This window comes from Manis javanica, chromosome 5, assembly GCF_040802235.1.
Source record: "Manis javanica isolate MJ-LG chromosome 5, MJ_LKY, whole genome shotgun sequence".
Taxonomy (NCBI): Eukaryota; Metazoa; Chordata; class Mammalia; order Pholidota; family Manidae; genus Manis; species Manis javanica.
Window position 1 is genome coordinate 140,441,905 of NC_133160.1, and position 27,658 is coordinate 140,469,562.

At 40.5% G+C, this 27,658-nt stretch overlaps 1 protein-coding gene across 7 annotated transcripts in view; it reads left to right on the forward strand.

Annotated features, from left to right (window-relative positions):
- Positions 1-27,658, forward strand: part of APBB2 (amyloid beta precursor protein binding family B member 2) — a 381,148-nt gene that overhangs the window by 123,042 nt on the left and 230,448 nt on the right. For 6 of the 7 annotated variants that reach the window (XM_073237712.1, XM_073237714.1, XM_073237708.1 and 3 more), the window contains one exon: positions 26,591-26,706. The exons of the other annotated variant lie outside the window; for it this stretch is intronic. The gene's annotated coding sequence lies outside the window, so the exon portion shown is untranslated. The remainder of the gene's footprint in view (positions 1-26,590; positions 26,707-27,658) is intronic. 7 annotated transcript variants of the gene reach the window in all.

The following is a 27,658-nucleotide window of genomic DNA, read 5'->3' on the forward strand; positions in this document are numbered from 1 at the left end:
AGGGACCAGACACTTGCTACCAACACTGTCACCTCAGTCTTTGCTGCCTCTGGGCACTGGACGTTGTTGCCAGTGCCCTCACGCATGGTCATTTCCTATTGCTCCTACCTCTCTGTGTCTCCAGTTCTAGATCAGGGTTGACCAGGGCTAAATCACGTGCCCAAACCTCTGGAAAGGTGAGTGTCCAGCCATTTTTGCCTCTATGTTGAAAGGTGTGGCTCTCATCAATACTTCCATAATGAGGAATTCCCTACATATAAAAAGAGGGTTCAGATGCTGAATATTCTCCATTCTTCTCTCCTCTATAAAGACAAATCTTCACTATAAGGAGCCACAGTGGGGGCTTTGGTAGGAGGGGAGTGGCCAACATGTTACCCATCTGAAGCCGTAGTTAAAGACCTGTACAATAGAAGCATGGCTGTTTCTCCCTGTGCACTGGAGGCCTTTTCCATGTGGTAATGAAAGCTGGAGGTGTGACTTGACTGCTCAGGCATATTTGATCTCACACAGTATGTTCCTTGCCACTTTAAGATGGAATGCAGTAAACTGAATTTTAACAATTTGATTAGCTAGTAGAAGCACATTAATATTTATCTATTTATTTTTGGTATGAAATGAAACTTCACATTATCAGTTTGTCTTACATGATTGGTAATTTATGTATTTTATTGATCGGTTTCTTCCCCTTAAAAATTTATTTTTATTTCAACAATACATTTAGCTTACAAATTCTTGCATGCTTATTTGCACTGCTGTTTCCACTTCTCAGAGGCAACTACTTTTAGTTCTTAGTTCTTCTGATATTTACTTCTATAAAGCTGATTGGAAGAACTAACTGAATATTGATATTTCTGTTTTGATTTTTCAATTTTAGGCATTAAACATTGAATTCCTATGAAGAAAGAAAGGGACTTTCTTTCCTTTCATTCTTCCTCCCTTCCTCCCTCCCCTGAGTACCTGCCCTTCACTCTCTAAGATAATTATATTTCAACTTGTTTTCACTGTAAATATTTTTCACCACTGAGCAATGCAGTATACTGTGATTTCATTTTCTTTCATGTACAGCATGTTAAAAAATTCTTTTTTTCTTTCATATTCTATTAGGTACTCCTTAGTCACCCCCAAATTCCCATGTAAGGTCAAACACAGTGGCTTGCCTCACAGTTCTGTGTATGTGTGTGACATCCTTCCCAGAGCTTCCTGCTGGCCTGCCATTCTGGACTGTTTACTCTTGAGGCCTTATGCATAGCTGTTGACCTGGAATTTTCCTTCACTATCGTATTGGGAATTCTTGACTGACCTGTTGACGTATTGCATCTGGCTTGGTTCCTTCTCTCCTTTGAGGGGGTACATTGCCCGGTTGCTTCTAGAGGAAGAGTGTGTATGATGTAACATTTTTGAGATCTGGCTCTGTGAAAATATCACTTAGTTTCTCCTCACATAAGACTGATAGAGAAATTAAGTTGAGAGTTTCCCTCAACTTATTTTTTTTTATTCCCTTAACAATTATTTTCCCTGAGAGTTTTGGAGTCTCCTTTCATTTTCTTCTGCTTCCAATTTTATTACTGTATTATTGGATGCTTTTATGGTTCTAGTTATTTTATATGTGACTTGGATGTGGGGTGGGAAGTTTTCAGTTTTGTTTTAATCCCCTAATGTTCTGAGAGTTCATTATACTGCTGTGTAACTTTTTTCATTCATTGTGAAGATTTTTGCAGGGGCTGGTAGAGGATAATGTTTCCTTTCCTTCCCTCTTTTCTGGAACTCTTATTTGTCAGATGCTGGACATTGGTATTTGTCCTCCAACTTGCCATTAAAAAAACTTCTGACCTCTATCTTCGTATCTTTTTGTTCTACACTTGGGGAATATTTATCTGTACTATCTTCTAACCCTTCTATGGACTTTTTATTTCTATGATCATAATATTAATTTCTAGGAGCTCTTCCTTGTTCTCATATTTCTATTTTATAATACCCCTTTTTGCTTGCTGGCTGCAATATCTTTTACCCTCTGGGAGTTATTTATAATGAATATATGAAGTTTTTCCCTGCTCCCAGTATTGACTTGTTTTCCTATTAAAGTTCCTGTCTGTCATGTTACACGCTTCATCACATGCCTGGTGATCATGTGCTGTCCCTTTTTATTTATGTAAAGCCTTGCAAACTAATAGGAAGCTCTCTGTGCATGACCAGGTTGGCAAGCTCTCTTTCTTGTCAACTGGTGGCCTTACTATTAGGATGACTTCCTCTTTTCAGAAGCCCTTTTCTCCCTAGTTTTGGTAACTCTAGGTGTCTTTTCTTGGGCTGGTTATTTTCCCCGGAAAAGCCTGATAACTGCTACTGGCCACCTCCCAGCAGGGGGAGGTGCTGTGGGTGTCCGTTCTCAGGGGGGACACTCGTTCAGTCCTCTCTTTCAGTGAGGTGCCTCCACTCAGTCAATTCTCCTGGTGTCCCTGAGTCTGGACCTGCTCAGGTTTGATCTTTGCAAAGAGCAAACCTCAGGTGGAAGGGGAGACAGTTGACAAGCTTCATGGCTGAGGACGAATGTGGAGGTTTACTCCTTAAAAACAGCTAGCAAGCAGTCCTACAATTTTCAGTGCCACCTCCATTTTACACTCTCCATCCAAGTCCCATTTGACATGTAACTGTGCCTAAACTTGCTCTTCTCTAAGCTCTGTGTCCCATATTGGCTTCCTTTTTCCTGACAGTTCTTTACATTGGCATTTCATTTTGTCTGCTTCTGCTTTGAAATTCACTCATCATTGGCCCATCTGCTTTCTGTTTTCCAAACTTTTTTCCATTCATTTTCTCCTCTTGCATTCTCTTTTTGTGAGTTTATCTCTGCCTCTCCCTTAGTGTCATTTAGTAGAGTTTTGGAGGGAATGGAGTTAAGCTCATGATTGTAATCTACCACATACAACTGAAAATCCCTATTAATGAACTTTGGAGAGTTTGCATATGTTTGGTCCATTAAAGAAGAGTTAATTTGATTACTCCAGGATGGATTCCATTTACTGTACTTCTGTTTCATTCAGAGATTGTTATTGTCAGTGTCAAAATGAATTGGTATCACCCTTTCCTGATTTGAGCATGTGAAAAGAAGAGGGGTCAGTTACCTCTAAGGTATAAATTCGAAGTCTGACCTCAAACCCAGTCACAAGAATAAAATTATATTTGTTTCAACCTTACAAAGAAATGACTTCTATCTTCTGGTGTTTTTCACAGCCATCTTCCCAATTGGGTCGGTCTTTCTTTGATTTCTACTAGTTTGACTTGAGTTGTATCCAAGCTGGAAAAATTCTTTTCTAAGAACCATTCCGTCCAATGGTCCCAACTGTATTCTGTGAGATAGTGAATGTCCATGAGGCATCTCGATAGGTTCTATTGTAGAATGTTGGACCATGATATCCTTCCCCATTCTTATGATAAAAATCACTAAGCATGTAGTGTAGTCTCTTGCAAAATGTAGCTTTTATAATATGCCAAAGGCTTATACTATTGAACATGTAAACCCCATGGAGTATCAAGATCAAATATGATGTCTGTTTCAACTTTTTCCTTAAGTATTTTTAGTATTCCATTTTAACAGTAACAACTGATTTTTGTTTTACATGTTTAATATAATACTAAGGTATCGCAAGGGTTACTGTAAAATTACTGTGGGTCTTACTCATCCATTGTAAATAAAGCAAAGGGGATGCCAATTCAAATTTTAAAGGTTTTGTGGTCTGCAAGGTTTGAATGAATATAGGGGAATGTGATCTGGGTTCCAGTCTAGAGCTTACAGAATCTTAAAAAAAAAAATGTTTACCTTCACATAGCAGAATTAATATTTTTCTGTTTCAAAATACCTCATGTTCTTTGTTGATAAATCATTAGATGGAGAATATGTAGAGGTTGTGAGAAGAAACATTTGTATTTGAAGGTTCCTGTTTTCATCATGATAGGTAGAGTGCCAGGCATCTGTTTTGTGCTAAAGCTTGCTAGAGGTGTCACTGCCTCTGAGCAGCGAGCAGGAAGTACTTCTGTCCTTAAAACCAAAAATAGATGCTCTTTCTCATTATCTTAACTCAAAAGATCATCTTTTTAAATGAGATGGGTGCATCCCTTATAGTTTTCACAGATTTAATGATCAGATTGTTTAATGCAGAGCTTGGAGAAAAATAGCTCTGATAAGATAGATAATGGAAGTTTTACTGAAAACTAAAACAGCAAGAACTGTTCTTTTTCCTTCTGTGAACCTTTTCACTCTTTTTTGTTTCTTTTTCTTTTTCATTTACTACTTTTGATGATTTACCTGTAAGACAGAGATTCACCTGTCTTGTTTTAATATGTTGGTACATTTACACATTTCTCACTGTATTTTAATTTCAAAAGATCATCATCAGGAGAGAAAAAATATTTGCCAGAAGAATTGAATGTGTCAGGATTTAGGTATACTGCATATAGCCTAGCTGGCTTTAGGCAACTCTGTCAAGTATTGTGCATTAAAGTGTTGGAATTTGGAAGGAGAAAAATTGCTTCTTTATTTTAGAAAGTTCTGCCTGTGTTTTAGAAAGTGGACAAGGGAAAACAAAGAAAGTAGAAACAATTTAAGGGAAATGAAAGTGCTTGGTAAATTGCTAAATAACATAAAGGTGTTAGTTACTATTGCAAAGGTTTAACTTAAAGTGAGAAAAAAGAGCTGCAAAAATTCAATAAAGACAAATGGGAAAAAGAGAAAAGAAGTAACTTGGGTAAGAAAAAGTTAATAAAGTGTGAAAATCATAACGGGGGAGTTTTACATTCTAGTTGTTTTTATGTGAAAATGCAGTAGTGCTTGCATTTTCTTTTCAAGCAATTAAGTTAAAATATATATTTTTTATTAACCAAAAGGCAAGTTCTGGTGAAAATAATTTTGGGGAAGAATCTTGTCACGTGAGGTGGTGAGAGTTGAGCAGAAACCACGAGGCCAATGACTTTCTCAGCTCTAAAAAAAAATCCGTGTGTCACCTGTACTGATTTTCCACTGAATTAAGGAGTAATTTACATTTGTTGATACCATCTGAGCCTTTCATTTTGTTCTCATTCATGCCTTTGCAATGTAAGTATCATTAAGACATTTTACAGATGAGGCATAGAAGGCTCATTGACTTGCCCACAACCATTTCTCCAGTGGCAAAGCCCTTCTTTCTCCAGGTTGTGAGTTTATTCCCACATTTCTACAGATACCTAACATCAGAGCAATTGATTCTGTTGTGTTTTTGGATATTTAGCTTATTGGATTTCTCTAAAAGAAGTTCTTGTTAAATACTAGGGGTCACTTACAGATAACACCCCAGGGCATGTTTTAGGCTTGGCTGTATTTGTATTAAATGAGTTCAGATGAATCCTACTTAAGGAATACTATTTGAATTCTCTGAGAACCAATGAATAAACAAGAAAGACATCTCAAATGCTGAAGTATGGATTCATATCTCAGACTGTACCCTTTAGGCCTTATCTGGAGCCTGGTATTTTAAGTTTACTTTTCTTACACTTTTTTTTTTTGTATCATTAATCTACAGTTACATGAGAAACATTATGTTTACTAGACTCCCCCCTTCACCAAGTCCCCCCCCCACATACCCCATTAGTCACTGTCCATCAGTGTAGTGAGATGCTGTAAAATCACTACTTGTCTTCTCTGTGTTGCACAGCCTTCCCCATGCCCCCCTCCACATTATACATGCTAGTCGTGAGGCCCCCTTTCTTCTCCCCCCACCCTTCTCCCTCCCTACCCACCCATCCTCCCCAGTCCCTTTCCCTTTGGTGACTGTTAGTCCATTCTTGGGTTCTGGGAGTCTGCTGCTGTTTTGTTCTTCAGTTTTTCCTTTGTTCTTACATTCCACATATGAGTGAAATCATTTGGTACTTGTCTTTCTCTGCCTGGCTTATTTCACTGAGCATAATACCCTCTAGCTCCATCCATGTTGTTGCAAATAGTAGGATTTGTTATCTTCTTATGGTTGAATAATATTCCATTGTGTATATGTACCACATCTTCTTTATCCATTCATCTACTGATGGACACTTAGGTTGCTTCCATTTCTTGGCTATTATAAATAGTGCTGCAGTAAACATAGGGGTGCATCTGTCTTTTTCAAATTGGGCTGCTGCATCCCTAGGTAAATTCCTAGAAGTGGAATTCCTGGGTCAAATGGTATTTCTATTTTGAGCTTTTCGAGGAACCTGCATATGGCTTTCCACAATGGTTGAACTAATTTACATTCCCACCAGCAGTGTAGGAGGGTTCCCCTTTCTCCACAACCTTGCCAACATTTGTTGTTGTTTGTCTTTTGGATAGTGGCCATCCTTACTGGTGTGAGGTGATACCTCATTGTGGTTTTAATTTGCATTTCTCTGATGACTAGCAATGTGGAGCATCTTTTCATGTGTCTGTTGGCCATCTGAATTTCTTCTTTGGAGAACTGTCTGTTCAGTTCCTCTGCCCATTTTTTAATTGGATTGTTCACTTTTTGTTTGTTGAGATGCATGAGCTCTTTATATATTTTGGATGTTAACCCTTTATCGGATCTGTCATTTATGAATATATTCTCCCATACTGTTGGATGCCTTTTTGTTCTATTGATGGTGTCCTTTGCTGTACAGAAGCTTTTCAGCTTGATATAGTCCCACTTGTTCATTTTTGCTTTTGTTTCCCTTGCCCGGGGACATATGTTCATGAAGAAGTCGCTCATGTTTATGTCCAATTCTTACACTTTTGTATGTCGTTTTGTTTCCTAAATCATAGCTGACTTGAAAGCAAAGGATGGTACTCTGACCTCAGTGAGATTTAACTCTTAAGGGCAAGGGAGAGGAGACATCCATCTGTGAAAGGCAGGCAGAGTCTCTCTCAGAGCAGCAGTGGGCCACCCTGGAGTGGGGAGCCCCTATTCCTTAGGAGGTTTTCTTGCCACTGGCCTTGATAGGCAGGCTCAGTCCAGCTACCAGCCGGTCACCATAAAGTCAGTCTTACTGCCCTGTCCCTTGATTGCATGGATTTGTCTTCCCCTCAGATCTGGACTCTACTTGGCTCTAGACCTGGATCTTTAACCTGGATTTCGCCTTTGGCTCTCCAAAGTTATTTGTGTCTGTGCTTTCCTTGGTGTTTGAACCTCAGTGGTGTCTTCCTTTGGATTCTCAGTGTTCCGTTGCTCTTAGGAACTCTGCACCCGCTCTCCTCATGGTGGTAGAAACTCTGCTTCTGCTTCATACCCACGAGGTCAGCTCCTTTTCCTCCAAGGGAGTGTTCTCATGTTCCAACAGAGCAAGATGCTTGAGAGTCTTATTAATGGCTCTTGTGCAACCAAACAAATATTAATTATATCATGGATTCTCTGAAAAGGCTTTTACCTTTTAGAAAAAAAATTAATCTGGTATCACTGAAATTAAGTTCATTTTATTACTTAGATGGCTAGTCCTTCAAATGTTATGAAAATCTTATTCATTCTCAGTATGTTACTCCTTGAGGTTTCTAAAAAAAAATCAGAAATCATACAGCATTTTTACTGTAGAGTAATGTAGAGCATTATCATTTAATGGGCTGTAGAATATATTATTTTTGAAGAACGTAACCCAACTTTTTTAGTAGCTTACACCAGCTTTCATATCAAAGCAATGTTACATTAAACAAAGCCTTTTTAAAGATATATTTTGTTTATAGATTTGTCTTTTAGGTCAATAGCAGACACTAAGAAGAGATATGATATCATAAAATAGTTGGAAAGGGAGATAGGAGAACAAATGGCTATTGACATGAAATGTTTATTTTGGAGAGAATTCTTGGCATTTTTGCCCCACATCAGCATAATAAGAATTTGTTGAAGGGGGAAGCAATAATGTGTTTGTTGAGGATTAATGTCCTCAGAGCATTTGTGTTAGTGAATGTATTACTAAAGTACCATAAATATAGTAATTAAAAAGTTGCACACTACACACTTTGTGGACTGGCATAAATACTCCGTTCCTCCCCTTTGATGGCCTGCCTTCAAGTGAAGAGTCTATTGTTCATCTTGGTCTCTCAGCATATTTAATCAAGAATAGAAAGAAGGGTGACCGTCTGAAAGATTTGTTTTATTCTAGGAATATTACTGATTAGATGAACACAAACAAATTTGATGTTTTCAGGACTGAGTTATTTTTTAACAGTTCAAAAAAAAAGATCATATAGTACATACTACCAATGAAAAAACAACCCACTATTCCTCACTTTTGGAAACTTTATCATTAGAGGATTATTTCCAGACAAGACCTCAGCACCGTGCTGCTCTGTAACATGTATATGTGTTCAATATGACCGTGATACCTCAGAGCTTCTGTGTTTTACAAGAAGCAAAATGATGAATAATATAAATATATATTAGGACAAAAACATAGACCTGTAACTGAGTGAATTTTCAGAATTTTCAAGGGAGTGAGACTTGATTATCTCATTACTGTGTTTTGCCCCAGTGGGTTGAACCGGTGCAGGTTGCTGTGTGAATGAGCATCTGGAAGGAGAGGCACCATGCGGTCAGACTAATGATACCCTGTCCTTCACACGGAGGATGACAAAGAAGGCAGACAGATGTAAAGTGGGCAATTTCTATTTCTTTGTATGCTCAAAATGTTCGCACCTACCTATTTTCCCATTTAGGAAGCATCCTGTTTTCATGATTTCATTATTTCTGAATCCTCTTACTTAACACATAATATTTATTTATGAGTTCATAAAGAGTTTTTCTGCAAAGAGGAAAGTAAATGCAGTTGAATGTGATTTGCAGCTTGGCTTTGAGTCAATTAGGGTGGGAAAGGAAGGACTATAAAGACTATTTCTGTTCTCACCATTTAATTGACCTCCTTACTTCCTAGTTGTGAGACCTCCTTATTTATGTATTGGCTTTTGATTTATTCCATATCTATAGGTTGCCTGCTATACATCTTATGCCCTGGGGATACAAAGATAAATGGCCCAGTGAGAAGGCATCTGATGGCTTTGGAACCATCTCAATCCTGGCTGATTTCAATGATGATAACATGTTTGTCTAGAATTCTAAAGTTCTGTCATTTTCCAAAGATGGTCTGGAGATGTCCACGTTAACAGAATAGACAAACTGTGGAACAGCCTCAGGGTTTTTGAGATCACAAAGTCTGCCTGAAGAACATACAATGTACTTTTGAAGATGTTTTCCATTGCATTTGATTTTCTAATGAACCTTGCTGGTTTTGGCATTTATTGGAGTGCTTTCCAAAAAGGAAGTCACTCCACCCACTTTTGGATTTGCCAAAACCTGAGGTAGAAGTGCGGGCAGGAGACATCCTTGCTGTGTGCAGAGGCATTACGCTTGGGCATCTCAGGTGCAGGTGCTACTTTCAACCAGTGTCCCCTTCTTCTTGCCTTAATGTCTGACTCCGTTTTCATTAGGTTAGTCATGCTTGGAGGGATCTTTGATTTGCAGCATCTTAAGAGGCCTTGTACAATGGTGGGTAGTCCTTTCACTTAACGAATCTATATGTAAATCTTTGGGAAGGTTGGCACCCAAAACTTAAGATCATTTTAAGAGGAATGTCCTGTTCTTCTGAATCTTTTGCTTATATGGTATTTTTTGTTACTATTATGTTCTACTACGTGTGTGCTTATATCACAAATGCCCTTTTCCATCTTGATATGCACTATGTTTATTTACCTTAACACAGGGTTGAACTATTTTAATTTTGGAGGGCAGCATGCTGGACACGAAGATTTTCAAGATCTGTGTTCTCAAACCATTTTCATTGTCCCCTCATTCTCAGCAAAGAGCCTTGCCAACTCTTTTCTCTACAATGTAAATGTCATTTGGCTTATTGCCTACAACATCCCAATGCTGTTACATACAAACTCACTCTAACCACATTTGTCTTTATTCTTGTAATTCTAACATTACTCGAATTTTGGAGGGTGTGGATTCCCCTTTCTCTTCAAGGTCAGCCCCTTCATCTGTACTTGTGACCCTCTTTCTTGCCTCCTCTGGTATATTACTCCGTTTCTTATCCTTATTCGCCTTGTATCCCATGGTACCTCTCTGCCTTTCTTCCTTGGTCTTTTTCAAAAGATTTTTTTCCTTTGCCCATTCTATCAGGGTGCATATTCTCTGGGGTTCTGCTTTTGGAGTTAATCCTCTCATCTTCTCACTCTACCCATGTTCCCTCAGTGACATCACTCACTAACCTGATTGCTGTTTCTCTCTATGTATTGATCACTTATGTACCTGCATGTTTCAGGTTTCTTCCCCAGACTTCACACTCAAGAGTATCTGGGTATCCCCACCTGAATCTTCCACACCTCAGTTCATAATGCCCCAAGCTAAACCCCTTGTGTTCCTATTAAACCTACTCATTTCCCTGTATTCTCTACCTTAGTTGTCATTCCTGTTTGCACATGTATTCAGTCAACAAGCTGTTCTGTTTTTAGTGCCTGGATGTTTCCCTTTCTCTTTTCTTCTCTCCTTTCTCCTTACCCACCTCTAATTCCCACCCTTCCACTTCTGCCTAACAACCAAACTGGCCGAACTGGTCTCCCTGTCTCTGCTCTGCCCCCTTTGAATCCATTCAGAGAGAGTAATGCATCTGAAACCCTGGTCTGACCCAGCACTGGGTGTCTGTGACCAGGATACAGTCAGAGTTCTTGAGTATGAGTACAAGGTCCCATGGGGCGCCAGGCTTCTTCGCTGTCCTCACCCAAGGAGGCCAGCAACATTGAAAACATCTGCCGCTCCTGTCTTGTCTCCCATTCCTGGCCCGGCTAAGTCCTACCCAACCGAGGACACGCCAGACATTGCCTTTCCTTGGAAGCCTTCTGCAGCCTCTCCATTTCTGGGCGAGGTGCCACTGCTTGACAGGAAGCTCAGTCACTGCCCTAGTCCCACTGCCCTTTCGGGTCTGTTGTGTGTGTCTTTGGCCCCACTAGACTTCACTTCCCTTAAAAGCAGACAGTGTCAGAGGAGCCAAGATGGCGGCGCGAGTATGGCAGTAGAAATCTCGTCCCAAAACCATATATATTTTTGAAAATACAACAAATACAACTATTCCTAAAAGAGAAACCAGAGGATACAGTACAACAGCCAGGCTACATCAACATCTGTGAGAACCCAGTGCCTCATGAGGGGGTAAGATACAAGCCATGACCCAGCAGGATGCAAGCGCTCCCCCAACCCCAGCTCACCGGTAGGAGGAAAGGAGTTGGAGTGGGGAGGGAGTGGAAGTGCAGGACTGCTAAATACCCAGCCCTAGTCATCCGCACCAGGAGTACAGACACACATTGCATGGTGTGCTGGATATTAGGGAAAAGGAAAAGGAAAATCTGCAAGCGGATGCCCACTGCTGGCTCCCCTGGGACAAAAGAAAAGCAAGTGCTTTTTGAAAGTCTTAAAGGGACAGGAGTTCCACAGCTGGACGGAATTGTCCTGGCACAGTCAGCCCAGCAGGCTGGGAATCCTGAGGAAATTCAGGTGCCACAACCCCCTGGGTGGCAACGCAGCTCTGAAGACACTCACGGTGATAAGCAGCCTGCCATCTGTTCCCCTGGCTGGCACAGCCCTGCCACAGCTGCCCAGCAGCTGGAGAGCAGCCCCGCCCACAGCAACTGCCCAGAGTCTCCTCCCGGCATGCAGCTGCCTGGGCCGGACCCAGAGGCTGCTGCTGGTGCACTGCTGCCTGGAACAGACAGAGGAAGCTGGGGCAAGGCACGAATGGGCACCATTCTCACAGGAGAATACACCAGGCACACCTGCCATTCCCCGCAGGATTCTGGGGTGTCCCAAGGGCCGCCCCACATACAGCAGCTCATGGGACTAACCTGGAGGCTGCTCCCAGTGTGCAGGTAACCAACAGAGGCAGCGGAGAAGGGCAAGGTGACCAGCAAGCAGGAAGGGACTTGATTCTCCCAGCTGACACACATACCACCTACCTACGACTACCTCTATCACCATGAAAAGGCAGAAGAATTTGGTCCAGTCCAGAATTAACCAGACAACCCCTGAGAGAGGGCCTGGGGAGATAGATATAACCAATCTTCCTGAAAAAGAAGTCAAAATAAATGTAATAACCATGCTGATGGACCTGCAGAGAAATATGCAAGAGCTAAGGGATCAAGTCAGGAAGGAGAATACAGAAATGAAACAATCTCTGGAAGGACTTAAGAGCAGACTAGATGAGGTGCAAGAGACCGTTAATGGAATAGAAATCAGAGAACAGGAATACAGAGAAGCTGAGGCAGAGAGAGATAAAAGGATCTCCAGGAATGAAAGAATATTAAGAGAACTGTGTGATTAATCCAAATGGAACAATATTCACATTATAGGGGTACAAGAAGAAGAAGAGAGAGAAAAATGGATAGAAAGTGTCTTTGATGAAGTAATTGCTGAAAACTTCCCCAAACTGGGAACGGAAATTGTCTCTCAGACCATGGAAGCCCACAGATCTTCCAACACATGAGACCCAAGGAGGAAAACACCAAGACACATAATAATTAAAATGGCAAAGATCAAGGACAAGGACAGAGTTTTAAAGGCAGCTAGAAAGAGGAAAAAGGTCACCTACAAAGGAAAACCCATCAGGCTACCATCAGACTTTTCAACAGAGACCTTGCAGGCCAGAAGAGAATGGCATGATATATTTAATGCAATGAAACAGAAGGGCCTTCAAAAAAGAATACTGTATCCAGCACAATTATAATTTACATATGAAGGAGGGATTGAACAATTCCCAGACAAGCAAAAGTCGAGGGAATTTGCCTCCTACAAACCAGCTCTACAGGATATTTTAAAGGGACTGCTCTAGATGGAAGCACTCCTAAGGCAAAATAGATGTCACCAGAGAAAATAAAATCACAACAAAGAAAGCAGACCAACCAAATACCAATCAAAGGTGAAAAATAAAATCAACTACTCACAAAAGCAGTCAAAGGAAACACAAAAGAGCACAGAATAAAACACCTAACATATAAGAATGGAGAAGGAGGAATAAGAAGAGAGAGAAATAAAGAATCATCTGACTGTGTTTAGACAGTTAGATAGTAAAGAAGCTACCCTTGAACCTTTGGTGACCACAAATCTAAAGCCTGCAATGGCAATAAGTACAAGAGTGGATAAAAAAGCAAGACCCATCTATATGCTGCTTACAAGAGACTCACCTCAAACCCAAAGACATGCACAGATTTAAAGTCTAGGGATGGAAAAAGATATTTCATGCAAACAATATGGAGAAAAAAGCAGGTGTTGCAGTACTTGTATCAGACAAAATAGACTTCAAAACAAAGAAAGTAACGAGATAAAGAAGGACGTTACATAATGATAAAGGGGTCAGTCCAACAAGAGGATATAACCATTACAAATATATATGCACCCAACACAATGAAACAAATACTAACAGAATTAAAGGAAGAAATAGAATGCAATGCATTCATTCTAGGAGACTTCAGCACACGACTCACTCCAAAGGACAGATCCACCAGACAGAAAATAAGTAAGGACACAGAGGCACTGAACAACACACTAGAAGAGATGGACCTAACAGACGTGTACAGAAGTCTACACCCAAAAGCAGCAGGATACCTATTCTTCTCAAGTGCACATGGAACATTTCCAGAATAGATGACATACTAGGCCACAAAAAAAGGCTCAGTAAATTAAAAAAGATTGAAATCCTACCAACCAACTTTTCAGAACACAAAGGTATAAAACTAGAAATAAATTGTACAAAGAAAACAAAAAGGCTCACAAACACATGGAGGCTTAACAACATGCTTTTAAATAATCAATGGATCAATGACTAAATTAAAATAGAGATCAAGCAATATATGGAGACAAATGACAACAACAGCACAAAGCCCCAACTTCTGTGGGAAGCAGCGAAGGCAGTTCTAAGAGGAAAGTATATAGCAATCCAGGCCTATTTGAAGAAGGAAGAACAATGCCAAATGAATAGTCTGAAGTTACAATTATTGAAACTGGAAAAAGAAGAACAAATGAGGCCCAAAATCAGCATAAGGAGGGACATAATAAAGATCAGAGAAGAAATAAATAAAATTGAGAAGAATTAAACAATAGAAAAAATCAATGAAACCAAGAGCTAGTTCTTTGAGAAAATAAAGAAAATAGATAAGCCTCTAGCCAGACTTATTAAGAGAAAAAGAGAATGTACACACATCAACAGAATCAGAAATGAGAAAGGAAAAATCACAACAGACCCTACGGAAATACAAGGAATTATTAGAGAATACTATGAAAATCTATATGCTAACAAGCTGGGAAACCTAGAAGAAATGGACAACTTCCTAGAAAAATACAACCTTCCAAGACTGACCAAGGAAGAAACAGCAAATCTAAACAGACCAATTACCAGCAATGAAATTGAATCAGTAATAAAAAAACTACTGAAGAACAAAACCCCGGGCCAAATGGATTCACCGCTGAATTTTATCAAACATGTAGAGAAAGCATAATACACATTCTCCTTAAAGTTTTCCAAAAAATAAAAGAGGAGGGAATACTACCAAACTCATTCTATGAAGCCAGCATCACTCTAATACCAAAACCAGGCAAAGACACCACCAAAAAAGAAAATTACAGACCAATATCCCTGATGAATATAGATACAAAAATACTCAACAAAATAATAGCAAACCGAATTCAAAAATACATCAAATGGATCATACACCATGAGCAAGTGGGATTCATCTCAGGGATGCAAAGATGGTACAACATATGAAAATCCATCAACATCATCCACCACATCAACAAAAGGACAAAAACCACATGATCATCTCCATAGACGCTGAAAAAGCATTCGACAAAATTCAACATCCACTCATGATAAAAACTCTCAGCAAAATGGGTATAGAGGGCAAGTACCTCAACATAATAAAGGCCATATCTGATAAACCCACAGCCAACATCATACTGAACAGCGAGAAGCTGAAAGCTTTTCCTCTGAGATCGGGAACAAGACAAGGATGTCCACTCTCCCCACTGTTATTCAACATAGTTCTGAGGGTTCTAGCCATGGCAATTAGACAAAAGAAAGAAATACAAGACATCCAGATTGGTAAAAAGAAGTTAAACTGTCACTATTTGCAGATGACATGATATTGTACACAAAAAACCCTTAAGACTCCACTCCAAAACCATTAGAACAAATAACTAAATTCAGCAAAGTTGCAGGATACAAAATTAATACCCAGAAATCTGTTGCTTTCCTATACACTAATGATGAACTAGTAGAAAGAGAAATCAGGAAAACAATTCCATTCACAATTGCATCAAAAAGAATAAAATACCTAGGAATAAACCTAACCAAGGAAGTGAAAGACCTATACCCTGAAAACTACAAGACACTCTTAAGAGAAATTAAAGAGGACAGTAATAAATGGAAACTCATCCCATGCTCTTGGGTAGGAAGAATTAATATTGTCAAAATGGCCATCCTGCCTAAAGCAATCTACAGATTCAATGCAGTCCCTCTCAAAATACTAACAGCATTCTTCAACGAAGTGGAGCAAACAGTTTTTTTTTTTTTTTTTTTTTTTTTTTTCATTGCATGTTAACATATTTTTTTTTTTTTTTTTTTTTTTTGAGAGGGCATCTCTCATATTTATTGATCAAATGGTTGTTAACAACAATAAAATTCAGTATAGGGGGGTCAATGCTCAATGTACAATCATTAATCCATCTCAAGCCTAATTCTCGTCAGTCTCCAATCTTCTGAAGCATAACGAACAAGTTCTTACATGGTGAACGAATTCTTACAGAGTGAATAAATTCTTACATGGTGAACAGTACAAGGGCATTCATCACAGAAACTTTCGGTTTTGATCATGCAATATGACCTATAAACCATCAGGTCAAATATGAATATTCATTTGATTTTTGTACTTGATTTATATGTTGATCCCACATTTCTCCTATTATTATTATTATTTTTATTTTTAATAAAATGCTGAAGTGGTAGGTAGATGCAAGATAAAGGTAGAAAACATAGTTTAGTGCTGTAAGAAGGCAAATGTAGATGATCAGATGATCAGGTGTGTGCCTATGGACTAAGTATTAATCCAGGCTAGACAAGGGCAGCAAGACATCCACGGATGCAGAAGATTTCTCTCAAAGCAGGGGGGGTGAGGTTCTGAGCCTCACCTCTGTTGATCCCCAAATTCTCACCTGATGGCCCCCCTGCGACTGTGCCTGTCTTAGGTTGTTCCTCCCTTGAGGAATCTTACCCGTCTCTGGCTAACCAGTCATCTTCCGGGGCCATACAGGGAAATGTAAAGTTGGTAAGTGAGAGAGAAGCCATATTGTTTGCAAAGGTTAGCTTTTTACTTCTTTGCAGATTTATGCCCTGTGGCTTTTATGCCCAGCACTTGTCTCGAGGTATCTTTACCACCTGGAGGAATTATGATACTCGGTAAATTCGATATGAGGCACGAATTCTATTTAAGGTTTGTAATTAGGAAGGAAGAAGAAAAGCTATAGATGTAGCATATGAAGGAAACTTGGGAGGATTGATTATTTCTTTGACATATCTTCTTGTATAGTACCTTAAGTATGTATAGGTTTTAAACTACTAACTAATTTGCACACACATATTAACATAATAGGAATACGGTGACATAAACAAAGCAAATCTATAATTACCAGCCATCTCCAGTGAAGCCAAGAAAACCATTTAGGCACCCTAGGCATTTGTGAAAATTTATCTATAATATGATGGATATTTTCCAACTGTACTTGAACCATCAGACAAATTAAAGCAGCCCATTTCTGGGATCTGTTCACATCCCATATGTTCTTTTAACCATAGATAGTCTATAGTCATGAGATTTTGGGGTGCTACAACTTGCACCCCTCCCAACTCCTGGTTGAGTTCCAACAGTACAGATCCAGTCAAATTCGTTGTCTCACTGTATGCACATGCCAGCCTAGACATCTCCCTCCTCCTTCTTATGGCAAGTCCAGGAGACGGTGGGCTGGATGCAGCCACAACCGCAGCATCGTCCGGATCCCTGGGGAGGCTTTTTGATGATCATCCCCCGGCACGAGTCCTCCAGAGAGTGCTGATGCCGGAAGCTCCTCCTCATATCGTATCTTATTTCATTTTCTGGGTATCCAAGCTAGGCCTTGATCTTCTGCGTAGAAACAAACAGACCCTTTGCCCACACTTTGACATGCCCTCTATACCACTGTGCAGAACTCATTGGAGGTCAGCACACAGTAACTGCTTTTTTTTTTTTTTTTTTTTAATTAAGAGAAAGGAATATTATCAGAAAAGAGTACCTCCATAGCTGATCATCTGACACCCTTTAAGTGATCAACATTAAGGATATTTAAAGCATGCGTTGATCTTTGATTTACCAATAGTTTTATCCTGTTAACGAGTAATCCCCTTTTCTTTCTTTCTTTCTTTCTTTTTTTTTTTTTTTAAATTTTTAATCTACCCTTACATGAAGAATACTATGTTTACTATGCTCTCCCCTATATCAGGTCCCCCCTAACAACCCCATTACGGTTACTGTCCATCAGCTTAGCAAAATGTGGTAGAGTCACTACTTGTCCTCTCTGTGTTGTGCAGCCCACCCTCCCCTTTCTCCCTCCCCCCCATGCATGCTAATCTTAATACCCCCCTTCTTCTTCTCCCCCCTTATCCCTCCCTGCCCACCCATCCTCCCCAGTTCCTTTCCCTTTGGTACCTGTTAGTCCATTTTTGGGTTCTGTAATTCTGCTGCTGTTTTGTTCCTTCAGTTTTTCCTTTGTTCCTATACTCCTCAGATGAGTGAAATCATTTGGTATTTCTCTTTCTCCGCTTGGCTTATTTCACTGAGCATAATACTCTCCAGCTCCATCCATGTTGCTGCAAATGGTTGGATTTTTCCACTTCTTATGGCTGAGTAGTATTCCATTGTGTATATGTACCACATCTTCTTTATCCATTCATCTACAGATGGACATTTAGGTTGCTTCCAATTCTTGGCTATTGTAAATAGTGCTGCAATAAACATAGGAGTGCATCTGTCTTTCTCAAACTTGATTGCTGCGTTCTTAGGGTAAATTCCTAGGAGTGGAATTCCTGGGTCAAATGGTAGGTCTGTTTTGAGCATTTTGATGCACCTCCATACTGCTTTCCACAATGGTTGAACTAATTTACATTCCCACCAGCAGTGTAGGAGGGTTCCCCTTTCTCCACAGCCTCGCCAACATTTGTTGTTGTTTGTCTTTTGGATGGCAGCTATCCTTACTGGTGTGAGGTGATACCTCATTGTAGTTTTAATTTGCATTTCTCTGATAATTAGCGATGTGGAGCATCTTTTCATGTGTCTCTTGGCCATCTGTATTTCTTTTTTGGAGAACTGTCTGTTCAGTTCCTCTGCCCATTTTTTAATTGGGTTATTTGTTTTTTGTTTGTTGAGGCGTGTGAGCTCTTTATATATTCTGGACGTCAAGCCTTTATCAGATCTGTCATTTTCAAATATATTCTCCCATACTGTAGGGTTCCTTTTTGTTCTATTGATGGTGTCTTTCTCTGTACAGAAGCTTTTCAGCTTAATGTAGTCCCACTTGCTCATTTTTGCTGTTGTTTTCCTTGCCCGGGGAGATATGTTCAAGAAGAGATCACTCATGTTTATGTCTAAGAGGTTTTTGCCTATGTTTTTTTCCAAGAGTTTAATGGTTTCGTGACTTACATTCAGGTCTTTGATCCATTTTGAGTTTACCTTTGTATATGGGGTTAGACAATGGTCCAGTTTCATTCTCCTACATGTAGCTGTCCAGTTTTGCCAGCACCATCTGTTGAAGAGACTGTCATTTTGCCATTGTATGTCCATGGCTCCTTTATCAAATATTAATTGACCATATATGTTTGGGTTAATTTCTGGGGTCTCTAATCTGTTCCACTGGTCTGTGGCTCTGTTCTTGTGCCAGTACCAAATTGTCTTGATTACTATGGCTTTGTAGTAGAGCTTGAAGTTGGGGAGTGAGATCCCCCCTACTTTATTCTTCTTTTTCAGGATTGCTTTGGCTATTCGGGGTCTTTGGTGTTTCCATATGAATTTTTGAATTATTTGTTCCAATTCATTGAAGAATGTTGCTGGTAATTTGAGAGGGATTGCATCAAATTTGTATATTGCTTTCGGCAGGATGGCCATTTTGACGATATTAATTCTTCCTAGCCATGAGCATGGGATGAGTTTCCATTTATTAGTGTCCCCTTTAATTTCTCTTAAGAGTGACTTGTAGTTTTCAGAGTATAAGTCTTTCACTTCCTTGGTTAGGTTTATTCCTAGGTATTTTATTCTTTTTGATGCAATGGTGAATGGAATTGTTTTCCTGATTTCTCTTTCTATTGATTCGTTGTTAGTGTATAGGAAAGCTACAGATTTCTGTGTGTTGATTTTGTATCCTGCAACTTTGCTGTATTCCGATATCAGTTCTAGTAGTTTTGGAGTGGAGTCTTTAGGGTTTTTTATGTACAGTATCATATCATCTGCAAATAGTGACAGTTTAACTTCTTCTTTACCAATCTGGATTCCTTGTATTTCTTTGTTTTGTCTGATTGCCGTGGCTAGGACCTCCAGTACTATGTTGAATAACAGTGGGGAGAGTGGGCATCCCTGTCTGGTTCCCGATCTCAGTGGAAATGCTTTCAGCTTCTCGCTGTTCAGTATAATGCTGGCTGTGGGTTTATCATATATGGCCTTTATTATGTTGAGGTACTTGCCCTCTATTCCCATTTTGCTGAGAGTTTTTATCATGAATGGATGTTGAATTTTGTCAAATGCTTTTTCAGCATCTATGGAGATGATCATGTGGTTTTTGTCTTTCTTTTTGTTGATGTGGTGGATGATGTTGATGGATTTTCGAATGTTGTACCATCCTTGCATCCCTGGGATGAACCCCACTTGGTCATGGTGTATGATCCTTTTGATATACTGTTGAATTCTGTTTGCTAATATTTTATTGAGTATTTTTGCATCTACATTCATCAGGGATATTGGTCTGTAATTTTCTTTTTTGGTGGGGTCTTTTCCTGGTTTTGGTATTAGGGTGATGTTGGCTTCATAGAATGAGTTTGGGAGTATTCCCTCTTCTTCTATTTTGTGGAACACTTTAAGGAGAATGGGTATTATGTCTTCTCTGTGTGTCTGATAAAATTCCGAGGTAAATCCGTCCGGCCCCGGGGTTTTGTTCTTGGGTAGTTTTTTGATTACTGTTTCAATTTCTTTGCTTGTAATTGGTTTGTTTAACTTTTGTGTTTCTTCCTTGGTCAGTCTTGGGAGGTTGTATTTTTCTAGGAAGTTGTCCATTTCTTCTAGGTTTTCCAGCTTGTTGGCATATAGGTTTTCATAGTAGTCTTTAATAATTCTTTGTATTTCTGTGGAGTCTGTCGTGATTTTTCCATTCTCATTTCTGATTATGTTGATTTGTGTTGACTCTCTTTTTCTCTTAATAAGTTGGGCTAGAGGCTTATCTATTTTGTTTATTTTCTCAAAGAACCAGCTCTTGGTTTCGTTGATTTTTTCTATTGTTTTATTCTTCTCAATTTTGTTTATTTCTTCTCTGATCTTTATTATGTCCCTCCTTCTGCTGACTTTAGGCCTCATTTGTTCTTCTTTTTCCAGTTTTAATAATTGTGATGTTAGACTATTCATTTGGGATTGTTCTTCCTTCTTCAAGTGTGCCTGGATTGCTATATACTTTCCTCTTAAGACTGCTTTCGCTGCATCCCACAGAAGTTGGGGCTTAGTGTTGTTGTTGTCATTTGTTTCTATATATTCCTTGATCTCTATTTTGATTTGTTCATTGATCCATTGATTATTTAGTAGCATGTTGTTAAGCCTCCATGTGTTTGTGAGCCTTTTTGTTTTCTTTGTAGAATTTATTTCTACTTTCATACCTTTGTGGTCTGAAAAATTGGTTGGTAGAATTTCAATATTGTGGAATTTACTGAGGCTCTTTTTGTGAGCTAGTATGTGGTCTATTCTGGAGAATGTTCCATGTGCACTTGAGAAGAATGTATATCCTGTTGCTTTTGGATGTAAAGTTCTATAGATGTCTATTAGGTCCATCTGTTCTAGTGTGTTGTTCAGTGCCTGTGTGTCTTTACTTATTTTCTGCCCGGTGGATCTATCCTTTGGGGTGAGTGGTGTGTTGAAGTCTCCTACAATGAATGCATTGCAGTCTATTTCCCTCTTTAGTTCTGTTAGTATTTGCTTCACATATGCTGGTGCTCCTGTATTGGGTGCATATATATTTAGAATGGTTATATCCTCTTGTTGGACTAAGCCCTTTATCATTATGTAGTGGCCTTCTTTATCTCTTGTTACTTTCTTTGTTTTGAAGTCTATTTTGTCTGATATTAGTACTGCAACCCCTGCTTTCTTCTCACTGTTGTTTGCCTGAAATATGTTTTTCCATCCCTTGACTTTTAGTCTATGCTTATCTTTGGGTTTAAGGTGAGTTTCTTGTAAGCAGCAGATAGATGGGTCTTGCTTTTTTATCCATTCTATTACTCTATGTCTTTTGATTGGTGCATTAAGTCCATTTACATTTAGGGTGACTATTGAAAGATATGTACTTATTGCCATTGCAGGCTTTAGATTCGTGGTTACCAAAGGTTCAAGGTTAGCTTCTTTAGTATCTTACTGCCTAACTTAACTCGCTTATTGAGCTGTTATATACACTGTCTGGAGAGTCTTTTCTTCTCTCCCTTCTTATTCCTCCTCCTCCATTCTTCATATGTTGTGTGTTTTGTTCTGTGCTCTTTTTAGGGGTGCTCCCATCTAGAGCAGTCCTTGTAGGATGCCCTGTAGAGGTGGTTTGTGGGAAGCAAATTCCCTCAGCTTTTGCTTGTCTGGGAATTGTTTAATCCCGCCATCATATTTAAATGATAGTCGTGCTGGATACAGTATCCTTGGTTCAAGGCCCTTCTGTTTCATTGCATTAAGTATATCATGCCATTCTCTTCTGGCCTGTAGGGTTTCTGTTGAGAAGTCTGATGTTAGCCTGATTGGTTTTCCTTTATAGGTGACCTTTTTCTCTCTAGCTGCCTTTAAAACTCTTTCCTTGTCCTTGATCCTTGCCATTTTAATTATTATGTGTCTTGGTGTTGTCCTCCTTGGATCCTTTCTGTTGGGGGTTCTGTATAATTCCATGGTCTGTTCGATTATTTCCTCCCCCAGTTTGGGGAAGTTTTCAGCAATTATTTCTTCAAAGACACTTTCTATCCCTTTTCCTCTTTCTTCCTCTTCTGGTATCCCTATAATACGAATGTTTTTCCTTTTGTATTGGTCACATATTTCTCTTAGTGTTGTTTCATTCCTGGAGATCCTTTTATCTCTCTCTCTGTCAGCTTCTATACGTTCCTGTTCTCTGGCTTCTATTCCTTCAATGGCCTCTTGCATCTTATCCATTCTGCTTATAAATCCTTCCAGGGATTGTTTCACTTCTGTGATCTCTTTCCTGACATCTGTGATCTCCTTCCGGACTTCATCCCACTGCTCTTGCATTTTTCTCTGCATCTCATCCCACTGCTCTTGCATTTTTCTCTGCATCTCATCCCATTGCTCTTGCATTTTTTTCTGCATCTCTGTCAGCATGTTCATGATTTTTATTTTGAATTCTTTTTCAGGAGGACTAGTTAGGTCTGTCTCCTTCTCAGGTGTTGTCTCTGTGATCTTTGTGTGCCTGTAGTTTTGCCTTTTCATTGTGATAGAGATAGTTTGCAGAGCTGGTACAAGTGACCGCTGGAAGAGCTTCCCTTCTTGTTGGTTTGTAGCCTTTTCCTGGGAGAATAGCGACCTCTAGTGGCTTGTGCTGGGCAGCTGTGCGCAGACAGGGCTTCTGCTTCCTGCCCAGTTGCTTTGGGGTTTATCTCTGCTGTTGCTGTGGGCTTGGCCTGGCTGGGGCTGTTCCTCCAAAATGGTGGAGCCCCGTTGGAGGGGGAGCAGCCAGGAGACTATTTATCTCCGTAAGGGGCCTCTGTGCTCCCTGCTGCCCAGGGGGTTAGAGTGCCCAGAGATCCCCAGATTCCCTGCTTCTGGTCTAAGTGACCTGTCCTGCCCCTTTAAGATTTCCAAAAAGCACTCTCCAAACCAAAACAACAACAGCAACAATGAGAGAGGGAACAGAAAGAAAGAGAAAAAAAAAAAAAGGGAAAAAAAAGGAAAAAACAAGCGATTTTTTTTGTTTTTTTTTTTTTGTCCTCAGGTGCCGGTCCCAGGCACCCGCTCACTGGTCCTGCTGCCCTGTCTCCCTAGCACCAGGGTCCCTGTCCTTTCAAGGCTTCCAAAAAGCACCCACCCACCGGTCCCGCAGGGAAGGAACGCTCAATATTCTTTGTCCTCAGGCACTGGTCCCACGCACCCGCTCACCAGTCCCGCCGCCCTGCCTCCCTAGCACCGGGGTCCCTGTCCCTTCAAGGCTTCCAAAAAGCACTCGGCAAAAAGAGAGAAAAAAAAGGGGACAAACGCGCGATTTCTTCCGTCCTCAGGTGCTGGTCTCAGGCACCCACCCACCGGTCCCACAGGGAAAAATGCGGGATATTCTTTGTCCTCAGGTGCCGGTCCCAGGCACCCGCTCACCAGTCCCGCCGCCCTGCCTCCCTAGCACCGGGGTCCCTGTCCCTTTTAGGCTTCCAAAAAGCACTCGCAGAAAAGAGAAAAAAAAAAGGGGAAAAACGCACGATTTCCTCTGTCCTCAAGTGCCGGTCTCAGGCACCCGCCCACCGGTCCCGCAGGGAAAAACGGGGGATATTCTTTGTCCTCAGGCGCCGGTCCCAGCCACCCGCTCACCAGTCCCACCACCGTGCCTCCCTAGCACTGGGGTCCCCGTCCCTTCAAGGCTTCCAAAAAGCGCTCGCCCAAAAGAGAAAAAAAAAAAAGGGGGAAAAACGCGCGACCTCCTCCGTCCTCAGGCACCGGTCTCAGGCACCCGCCCCCAGGTCTCGCAGGGAGAAACGCGGGATATTCTTTGTCCTCCGGCGCCGTTCCCAGGCACCTCCTCACCGGTCCCGCCACCCTGCCTCCCCAGCAACGGGGGCCCGTCCCTCTAAGGCTTCCAAAAAGCGCTCGCCAAAAAAAAAACTGCTCCGGTTTCTCTCCACCCGCCGGGAGCCGGGGGGAGGGGCGCTCGGGTCCCGCCGGGCTGGGGCTTGTATCTTACCCCCTTCACAAGGCGCTGGGTTCTTGCAGGTGTGGATGTGGTCTGGATGTTGTCCTGTGTCCTGTGGTCTCTATTTTAGGAAGATTTTTCTTTATTATATTTTCATAGCTCTATGTGTTTTTGGGAGGAGATTTCCACTGCTCTACTCACGCCGCCATCTTGGCTCCGCCCATTGAGCAAACAGTTTTAACATTCATATGGAACCACAAAAGAGCCCAAATAGCCAAAGCAATCCTGAGAAGGAAGAATAAGCAGGGGGATCTCACTCCCCAACTTCAAGCTCTACTACAAAGTCACAGTAATCAAGACAATTTGGTTCTGGCACAAGAACAGACTCACAAACCAGTGGAACAGAATAGAGAGCCTAGATATTAAGCCAAACATATAGGTCAATTAATATTTGATAAAGGAGCCATGGACATACAATGGGGAAATGACAGCCTCTTCAACAGCTGGTGTTGGCAACACTGGACAACTACATGTAAGAGAATGAAACTGGATCATTGTCTAACCCCATACACAAAAGTATGTTTGAAATGGATCAAAGACCTGAATGTAAGTCATGAAACCATCAAACTCTTAGAAAAAAACATAGGCAAAAATCTACTGGACATAAATGTGAGCAGCTTCTTCATGAACATATCTGCCCGGGAAAGGGAAACAAAAGCAAAAATGAACAAGTGGGTCTATTTCAAGCTGAAAAGCTTCTGTCCAGCACAGGACACCACCAATAGAACAAAAAGGCATCCTACAGTATGGGAGAATATATTCATAAATGACAGATCTGATAAAGGGTTGACATCCAAAATACATGAAGAGCTCATGCACCTCAACAAACAAAAAGCAAATAATCCAATTAAAAAATGGGCAGAGGATCTGAACAGACAGTTCTCCAAAGAAGAAATTCAGATGGCTAACAGACACATGAAAGATGCTCCACATTGCTAATCATCAGAGAAATGCAAAATAAAACCACAATAAGATATCACATCACCCCGTTAAGGATGGCCACCATCCAAAAGTCCAACAACAACAAATGTTGGTGAGGTTGTGGAGAAAGGGGAACCCTCCTACACTGCTGGTAGGAATGTAAATTAGTTCAACCATTGTGGAAAGCAGTATGGAGGTTCCTCAGAAAACTCAAAATAGGAATACCATTTGATCCAGGAATTCCAATTCTAGGAGTTTACCCTAAGAATGCAGCAGCCCAATTTGAAAAAGACAGATGCACCCCTATGTTTATCACAGCACTATTTGCAATAGCCAAGAAATGGAAGTAACCTAAATGTCCATCAGTAGATGAATGGATAAAGAAAATGTGCTACATATAGACAATGGAATATTATTCAGCCATAAGAAGATAACAAATCCTACCACTTGCAACAACATGGATGGAGCTAGAGGGTATTATGCTCAGTGAAATAAGCCAGGTGGAGAAAGACAAGTACCAAATGATTTCACTCATCTGTGAAGTATAAGAACAAAGAAAAAACTGAAGGAGCAAACAGCAGCAGACTCCCAGAACCCAAGAATGGACTAACAGTTACCAAAGGGAAAGGGACTGGGGAGGATGGGAGAGGAGGGAGGCATAAGGGGGAGGGGGAAGAAAAGGGGCATTATGATTAGCATCTATAATGTGGGGAGGAGGGTACAGGGGGTCTGTACAACACGGAGAAGACAAGTAGTGATTCTACAGCTGCTTACTATGCTTATGGACAGTGACTGTAAATAGGTTATGTAGGGGGCACTTGGTGATGGGGGAGTCTAGTAAACATAATGTTCCTCATCTAATTGTAGATTAATGATACCAAAAAAGAAAAAAACAGACAGTGTCTTCTATCTGGTGTTTTATGTTCTGGGTTTTAATCTGGTGTGTTCAGTTTAAGACAATTCACTGAGACATCCAGCTGTGGGATGTGTACTTTTCTATATTTATGTTATACTTTAATTAAAAGTTAGAAAAAAAGTCAATGTGACATCTTCTCTACCCAATGCAGACAACTTCTTTTTTCTTTCAAGTGTTTTGCGTTTCTGTAGGATATTAGTTCAGATGTCACAACAAAGAACTGGGCCAGTGGTATTCCTTGATGTGAAGGGAGAGTCAGGTGAAAAAGCCTCAGAGAAGTGTGAATGGGATTGCCTGGTCTGCTGAATGGGGCCGGGGAGGCCAGCCCTAGTGGATAGACTTGCAGTGACCTGTGCTTCAGTCCCAGGGACCACATGCTAACCGCCAGTGAGCTTTCCACCCGCCTGCAGTGATAGGGTGACTTCATGTCCAATGTGACTGTGAATAATGCATAAATGTGGTTATCTGGAAATTTGTGGTCATTAGCATTTTAATAAAAAAAAACGCAGCCATTATCCTAAATCTCTATTTTGTTCCTACTTTTTTTTTCTCTGTCCCCCAGCTAACCGTCTCAGTCTTTCCTGAGTGCTTGGAAACCACCGGGTCCCCTGCTGATGTGCTGACTGGCCGCTATGGGCATACGGTATCCGGAGGCTCACTGTCATCCACGCAGCTTGTGTATGTATGGAGCTGGTCTCTCTATTCTCCCCTTTAATTTTCATTGTAGAATACTGCAGGGTACTGGACTAGTGAAGGTTTATAAGATTTAAATGAGAGTGTTTAGAAATGCAAGAGAATGGACTGCTCTAGGGTACGTTTTTAATATTGAATGATGAGGCATTACTTAAATTAGGATTTTTATAATCCATTGACCCTGTAACACCAGCAGTGCATATCAGCAATCTCCCTTTTCTGATTAAATACATCCACTCATATATGTTTTTTTTTTTTAAGGCTTTCCTTTCTCATCACAACATACGACATTTGGAACAACAGCAGTGTCATAAATGAAAAACATTCCCCACAGATTGTTTTAATTCTGTTGAAATAAAAATAATTCATGAACCCAGAAGAGAGGTCCTCTGCATATGTTATTATTGAAAAGGTTTTAGGGAGAGAGTCCCTGACTCTTATTTTTAACTAATCTCCAAAAGAGGAAATGCTTGACTCCCTCGGTGATGACCGGGTCTCACAACACTTCAGTCTTTCCAATAATAGTCTTCTGGGAATGACTACAATTGCAGCTTTTTCCTATTTGTCTCTACCTCTGATTAACTTAAGAGAAAAATGAATATTGCCCATTTAACGATCTCTCTTATTTTTATAAAGAAGGGTTTGTCCCAAACTTATTTTTTGCCTCCTTTAGTCTTCTAGCTTTGAGCCAGCTGTTTAGATATTTGTTTTTGTTGCTTCCCTGTGGACCTCTGGAATTTTGGCTTCAAATCAGGGATATGTTAGGGTCATTCCCCAGAGTGCCTTTGCTCTCATAACCTTCCCTGAGTTATGTTTGGTTATATTCACCTTTAAGTCCCACTATCTTCTACGTCTCAGTTTTTACTTCATAGGAAAGTTAGAACCACCCTCAAACTTTCACCTGGACAGTTGCTTTTAAAAATAAGCCAGGGCTTTA